Source organism: Mastigoproctus giganteus, chromosome 11 (assembly GCF_048544385.1).
Source record: "Mastigoproctus giganteus isolate SK-2022 chromosome 11, ASM4854438v1, whole genome shotgun sequence".
NCBI classification, from domain to species: domain Eukaryota; kingdom Metazoa; phylum Arthropoda; class Arachnida; order Uropygi; family Thelyphonidae; genus Mastigoproctus; species Mastigoproctus giganteus.
The window spans coordinates 3,731,728-3,740,174 of NC_143585.1; positions in this window are offsets into that span (position 1 = coordinate 3,731,728).

The window sequence follows — 8,447 nt, forward strand, 5'->3', positions numbered from 1 at the left end:
CACTGGTTAAAGAAGCATTGCTGAATCAACTAGACAAGACTTCAGTTATAGCTCGGACATAGCATGGGTTTCTTAAGGGGAATTCTTCAAACAGGCCTCTGAGGTTGGGTATGTTCATATTGTAGTTTTAAATGTTTTTCACCAACCTTATGTAGATATAAAACACAAAGAAAACGAAAATTGGAATCTTGATAACTATGTATTTATAATAAGTTATATTTGTCTGTATTTACAATAAATTATATTTAACTTTACAACTAAAATATATGAAATATACATATAAAATATACATTAAAATATACTGGGTTAAGAACAATAAAATACATTAAAATATACTAAATTAAAATCGATAAAACCAAAGCTTTCGAAGGCTCCTGCCTTCTTCTTCAGCGGTATTTTCTTTGTTCTGCGGTGCGTCTTTAAATACCAGCAGGTTCACGGTACTCATCACATGTTTCATTCCCACTTGTTCCGTTCTCTTGTGTTACGGAAACGGCAGTGGCTCGAGAGTGGGTCATGTGGAACCGTTCATCCCTTCTGAGGATAGTAGCCTCAAAGAGGGGATGGATCCGCATTCCTCTATCTCTATTAATGTTCACTGTGGAACAGATCCGCAAACTCTCAAGCCACTTCAGGTCCCAGAACTTATTCGCCCGATCGGTGATGATAGCCTCGTCCGGGGAGATGTGGTGCTGCTTCTCCCAAAAATGCTTGGCCACGGCGGACTTACCATAGTCTGCACTTCTTATTGCCTTAGTGTGCTCCCCCAGACGGTCTTTGAGACGGTGTTTTGTTTCCCCTACATAACACTCCCCACAATCCGGGCATCTAATACTGTATACGACCCCACTTGCATTCTCTTTTTGAATGGGGTCCTTTACTCGTGACACGATTGTGTGCAGCCTCCGCCCCGGAAGCTGCACACAACACGTCTGATAATTTCTTAGTATTCTAGTTATGTGATCGGTTAGACCCGGATAGTAGGGAATATAAGCAGTGGATACTGGCGTAAAAGATTTGCCTCTCCTCTGATTTCCTTTAATATATTTTTCTATAATCCTCTGGGGGTAGCCACATTTTGTAAGATCCGTCGTGACACGTTCATACGCTATCTTCCTATCCTCGGAATTACTACAGTGTGATTTTGCCCTGTCAACTAATGTTCTAACCACACTGTTCCTATGATGGTTGGCCTGAGCTGAATTGTAGTGCGAATATTGACCTTTACACATCGATTTCCTATAGACCTTAGTCTTTAGTTGTTGGTCTTCCCTACAGACCAACACATCTAGGAACGGCAAAACTCCTTCTTCTGCCTCCGAGGTAAATTGTATGAATGGGGAGAAGCCATTTAAAATATTCAACACCTGATCTTCACTCCCCTTTCGAATAATTGAAAACGTATCATCTACGTATCTTTTCCAGGGCCGCATAGGGAGAACACTAACATTAAATATTCTAGCCTCGAGCTCCTCCATAGCTAAATTAGCTATAATTGCACTAATGGGGGAGCCCATGGCTGTACCGTTAACCTGCTTATACATAGTATTATCAAACACCATAGTGGTGCTTGAGAGGCATAATTCTATACCTTTCTCAATATCCTCTAAATTTAATTGTGTTCTAGTATTTAGAGTAGTATCTCTCCGTAAGGCCATGTGTGCACAACGCACTCCATGGTCAATCAGAATACACGTAAATAGAGATTTCACGTCGAAAGATATCATAATTTCATTCTCTTCTATGCGTTGGCTTCTAATAAAATGCACAAAGTCTTTGCTGTCCTTAATACTAAATTCAGAAAGTCCTACTAATGGAGATAATAATTTGGCTAAGAAACCAGATAGTGCATATGTGGGACTGCCTATGAATGAAACTATGGGTCTAAGTGGTACACCCATTTTACGAATTTTGGGCAAGCCATAAAATCTTGGTATTTGGCTCCCTGTAGCATGCAGTACCCAATATTGTTCTTTGGAAATTTTGCTAGACTTAAGCCAATTCTGTACCATTCTATTCACTTGCCGTTCCAAGCTAAGCAGTGGACTTTTCTGAATAACCTTATAGGTTGTATGATCATTCAATAAATCCAACGCCTTATTTAGATATGCTTCCTTATCAAGAACCACCGTTGCCCTACCTTTGTCCGCGGGTAAGACCACAATGCTATCATCTTCCTTGAGGCTTTTTAGCGCTAATTTTTGCTTCACATTGAGATTAGAGGGGGCGTTTTTAGCTTGACTGAGGATGGCTGCTGTTTTAACTCTAATTTCATTAGCCATATCTTCGGGAAGTTTATTTATAGCTCTTTCCACGCCCATTGCTATTTCTGCAACGGGTATTCTGGACAGAATCATGGAAAATTTTGGTCCTAAATTTAGAACCTCCAATTGATCTTTAGTTAGTTGTTTACTGCTCATATTCACTCATATTTACTGCTCATATCATCACCGATCGGGCGAATAAGTTCTGGGCCCGGAAGTGGCTTGAGAGTTTGCGGATCTGTTCCACAGTGAACATTAATAGAGATAGAGGAATGCGGATCCATCCCCTCTTTGAGGCTACTATCCTCAGAAGGGATGAACGGTTCCACATGACCCACTCTCGAGCCACTGCCGTTTCCGCAACACAAGAGAACGGAACACGTGATGAGTACCGTGAACCTGCTGGTATTTAAAGACGCACCGCAGAACAAAGAAAATACCGCTGAAGAAGAAGGCAGGAGCCTTCGAAAGCTTTGGTTTTATCGATTTTAATTTAGTATATTTTAATGTATTTTATTGTTCTTAACCCAGTATATTTTAATGTATATTTTATATGTATATTTCATATATTTTAGTTGTAAAGTTAAATATAATTTATTGTAAATACAGACAAATATAACTTATTATAAATACATAGTTATCAAGATTCCAGTTTTCGTTTTCTTTGTGTTTTATTTCTACATAAGGTTGGTGAAAAACATTTAAAACTACAATATTCTTAAGGGGAAGTCTTCTCTGACCAATTTGATTGGATACTATGATGTAGTCACAAAGAAACTGGATGCAAAGAATAACTTTGATATCATATATTTGGATCTTAGAAAGGCCTTTGATACCATTGCACGTGGAAGATTGCTGCACAAATTGGAGCAGTGTGGTACTGGAGGCAAATTGCTGCTATGAATAAAGGGATGGTTGAGTGGGAGAAGACAGAGTGGTAATCAATGGATGCTGCTCTTCGTGGACTATTGTTATTAGTGGAGTCCCCCGGGATACAGTGTTGAGTCCATTGTTGTTTTCTGTGTTCATTAATTATATTGATGATGGTATATCAGGCTTAATGTCCTGGTTTGCAGACAATATAAAGGTCGGCAGGGTTGTTAATGACACTAATGACAGTACGGTGCTGCAACAGGGTCTAGTAACGTTGACAGATTGCCTGAGAGGTGGAAACTGAAGTTTAACATTGACAAATGGGTTACGTTACTCTGGGGCTGCTGCATATGGGAAGCAGTAACCACAATCAACGGTGTGATCCTACACTGACAGTGGTAGAGAGTGAAAATAGGATCTGGTGGTAATTGTGCAAGCAGATTGATGTTTTCTGAGCATTGCAGATGGTCTGCAAGAGTTGCTCATGGTGTCTTATCAGTGATATACAGGAATTTTTCTAGCAGGGATAATGAGGTGATTATCCCCTTCTATAAGGCAATGGTCAGGCCACACCTTTAGTACTGTATACAGGTCTGGAGGTACCATTTTAAGAAGGATGTAGAGTTGGAACGAGTACAGAGAAGGGCAACAAGATTAGTGAATGGAACAAAGGGTTGCTCTTACGAAGAAAGACCTAAGTTTTGCAAATTGCAGTGTCTGGGGACTAGGCACCTGTGAGGTGTATAAAGCCTTGGATGGTTTGAGCATGCTCAATGCTGATGGGATTCTTCCTCTCACTCAGACGTATCACCTGAGAGGGCATAAATTCAAATTGAAGGAGGACAGTTTAAGGATGAATGTGTTGAAATTTGCCTTTATCCAGCGAGTGGTTGATTGCCGGAACAGACTTTCATCTGTCCTAGAAGTTGATAGCTTAAATAGATTCGAGGCAGACCTAGACAAACATTTGGAGTGAGTGGATGGGTGAAATAATTAGGGGTTTTTTTTTTTTTTTTGTGACTTCTGTTATATAAGCTTGCTTTCTTGCATTATGTGCCTATGGTAATGCTAAACTAGATATACATTTCCCTCTCTATTAGTTAATGTACCTAAGTACCACTTTTACCAGAAATCTTCATGGCATGGATTCCATTCTTTTTTGAGAATAACTTTTAGACCCAACAGATTCATTGGTTGCCAAGGCCTATTTCTTATGCTTCATTTCAAAAAAGTCAGATCTTCAATGAACACATCAGCGATGGCACAGACAATAATACATATCAGTGGAGTGCCTTGTATGTGCTCTAACTTCACAATTAACACCCTGTGTGATGTGTTACTGTCATCTTTAAACAACCTCTTTCTGTGCAGGTAAAATTTTATGGGATGAAACTACTCTGTGAGAATAGTATTAGTAATGGCCACACGGTGTAAAGAAGCTTATGGCTTATGCTGCATCAGCCAAAAAAATAAATAATAATAATAATAATAATAAAATAAAGTAACAAAAAAAACATAAAATAAGAAGAAAAACAAATTAATAATATTAAGAAAATTTTCATTTACGTCGAAAATGCTCAGATTTATAACACACAGATAATATAAACCAAAACTAGATTGATCAGATTATTGGTGCAATTAGGATTAGAAACTTTGGTAACGAGAAAAGATGTCTTCTAGGACTTTGCTCCTTGCCTGATGTATATTTGAGTACTTAACTGGACAATATATATTAGGGTTTTTTTTTTTTTTTTTTTGGCTGATGTTATATAAGCTTGCTTTCTTGCATTATGTGCCTATGGTAATGCTAAACTAGATATACATTGCCCTCTCTATTATTTTTTCATTAAATAAATGTGTGAAATTTCAACGTCATTAATTGCATTTTTTTTTTTTTTTCAACTTCACTCTCCGAATTTCTCATCAACTTGAAGGTTTTTTCTTCTGTAAATATCAATGCAAAGTAACTGTTGAGTTCATCTGCAACTTCAGCTGGAGTATCTAATACTATCCCATGTACATTACATAAGGGTCCGATCTGGTTTGTCCTTCTCTTCTTTGCATTTATATATGTGAAGAATTCCTTATCCTCCTCTCTTTGCCTTCTCATGATCTGCCTTTGCCATCCTAACCCTTTCAGTGGCATTATTACAGATCAATTTGTAGCTGTTATAGGCTTCAGTACTTTTTATTGCTGTGTAACTTTTCCATGCCATCTTTTTTCTGCTCAAATAATTTGGCAACCAAGGATTGGAGGATTAAACATACCATTAAAAAAATACTCCACGAATCCACGTGGAGTATTTTTTTAATGGTATGTTTTTAGCATTCAAGGCTTCTGTGATTAATGTTTTAAAGATACCATAATTCAATTGTATATTTGCTCTCCTTGAGATATCTACCCAGTTAATAGAGGCCATATAGCACCTTAAGGCATTGTAATTTCCTTTCCTAAAATTATATCTCATTTGTTTGCCTTTAACTACTGAAGTGATCACCGTAGAACTCCGTGATCATTTCCTGCTACTGGTTCCTGTCCTGTCAGCCCTATTATGTCATCTGGTTCATGGGTGATGATGAGGTCTAGAGTATTCTTTTCCATAGTACTTTCCCTAGCCGGCCGGGCTAGCCGAGTGGGTAAAGTACCTGCCCGGCAACCCAAAGGTCGCGGGTTCGATTCCCGCCTCGGGCTTGGATCAAAGTACTGCAAAAACCTTGGGAGGTGCAATATGGCCACAGAAGCCGATGCGCCAACAACTACCAAATCAAAAAAAAAAAAAAAAAAGTACTTTCCCTGACATGTTGATACAAATAAAAATCATCTAGTTGATTTAAAAATTTTGTCCCCCAATGTGTTTCCTTCCCATTTGCTCCAATCAATTAAAGACAAATTGAAATCACCCATAATAAGATATTCACACTTACTTGCCCATTCCATTTGCATTTAGAAGCTCTCATCATAATCTTACAATCACCTGTAGATTACTCCCACGCCCATTATACCATTTATACCAAATAATATACCTATTTCACACCATACAGATTCCACACTTGCATGCAAAATGTCTGAATCCGGGAAAGCTATCGTCATGCTCAGGCTAATTTTAATAAGAAACATGACCTCACCGCCCCTTCTATCTTTGCTGTTTTTCCTAAATACGTTATATATACTGTACTGAAACTCATCATCCCTTATCTCCAGGTGGCACCACGTTTCTGTAAGCCCTATTATGTCAGCGTTACTTGTCCTAACCAGCAGTTCGAATTCACTCATTTTATTGACAACACTTCTGACATTACTGTATAAACAATTAAGACAGTGTTCTTGTATAGTTAACTACCCTGACACATCCCTTAAAGTTATTTAAGCTCGCTTCCCTGGCATTTGCTACCTACTCATTTGAAATGCTTTTGCCCTCAGAACATCTTGCTGCTATATTCTGTTGCAATAACAAATACTCTTGAGGTATGTGCAAAAGTTAATTTGACCAGTACTATCAGATAAATGCATATCTATATTATCGTTGTCCCCCCCCCCCCAAACTAGCAATTTCTCTAAACCTTTAAGGTATCCTCAATAATACTGGCAAAAACTTTTGCACCACCTTTGTTTAAATGTATCCCGTCTCTACAAAACAGATTCCTTCTACCTATGAGTGCAGGCCAAGTCTTGAGTTAGTCCACAAGGCTTTCAGCATATAATCCCTCCTATCGTGCCTGGGCATATAAACATTGTGACCTAACTCGTGACTTTCTTCGGCATGGTCCTATATTTGTCTAACAAATCATCAAATCGTGTATGCTTAATGTCATTAGTCCCAACATGAATAATAATATTCTCTTTTTCCCCCTTTAAAATCTGACGTCTGTTGGTAACATCATTAATAGTTGCTCCTGGCAGACATACCCTGGTTCTAGTCCACCTATCCTTATTATAAAAAATTTTTCCCTTTTCCCCTAACAATGGAGTCTCCTAATAGAACTAAGTTCTTTTGAACCAGAGTAGTTTGCACTTGGTTATTGTGTTCTGGGGGCCCGAATCAGGAGTGCATCACTTGGTAGGTTGCCACAGTCTTGAGTCCCTGATGAGCTCCCAGTTACATTATTCTTGAGGGCAAGTGCCTGTTTTTTCAGTGAATCAAATTGTTTTAGCACTGCAACAAATTGTAACTTAAGATTGGTGCACTCCTTACAACGGTCACAAAGAAAAGAATCTCCAAGTGAGCTAGAATTATCCACTAGGTCAACCTTGGAATACCTGCCACAGGTTCTGCAAGGAAGTAGCAAAATTACTGGGATCAGTTGCAGATATGGTTCAAAATATGGAAAATAAAAGTTGATTGTAAATATAAGGTTTTGTACCTGAGAAACAGAAATCAAGAAGTTACTTATAGTCTAGGAGAGAGAAGTTAAATAGGACAAAAAGAGGGATTAGGACACAATCAGATATAACATTTACCATGTGGTAGAAATGAATGATTTATAAGACCTTTGCCAGTAGAGACAATGGTAAACCATATTTGAAATGCTGTGTTCGGGTCTGGAGGCAGCACCTAAAAAAAAAGGGATGAAACTTCTAGAGAGGGTTGAAAGAAGGGCACCCAGATTAGCAAGGAGTGCTAATCAATATCTTTCAATGTTGATTATGCTTTCTAAGCCATATGAAGAATGACTTACACAGTGTGGACTGCAAAGCTAGGGAAATTAAATACCTTAGAAGAAACCTGATTGAGGACTATAAGTCCTGGAGAGATTGAGAATACATTCTCACTAGTACACAAGATGAATCTGGTCCCAAACACTTCAGTCCAGCCTGCCAAACTTTCAAGAACTTTCATTTGTGTAGACTACTTTTTTTTTTTTTTGTGTGTGTGTAAGATTGAATTTTGTAACTTTGTATTAGGATAACATTATTATATCTCACTCAAGTTTGAGGTTGTGTAAAGCCTTGAATGGTTTGAGCATGCTCAATGCTGATGGGATTCTTCCTCTTGCTCAGAATAATTACCTGAGAGGGCATAAATTCCAATCGAGGAAAGACAGTTGTAGAATAGATCTGCAGAAGTTTGCCTTTTTGGTAGTTGATTGGTAGAACAGACTTCCATCTTTTATTGTGGAAGTTGATAGCCTAAATAAATTTAAGGCGGAGCTGGACAGGTATTTGGAATGAATGGAGGGGTGAAATGGGAGCGGTTTTTTTTTTTTTTTTTGGCTGATGCTGCATAAGCTTGCTTTCTTGCATCATATGCCTCTACTAATGCTTCATCTATTTTTTTTTAATTTCATGGGAAATCTCAATTGTATTGTATG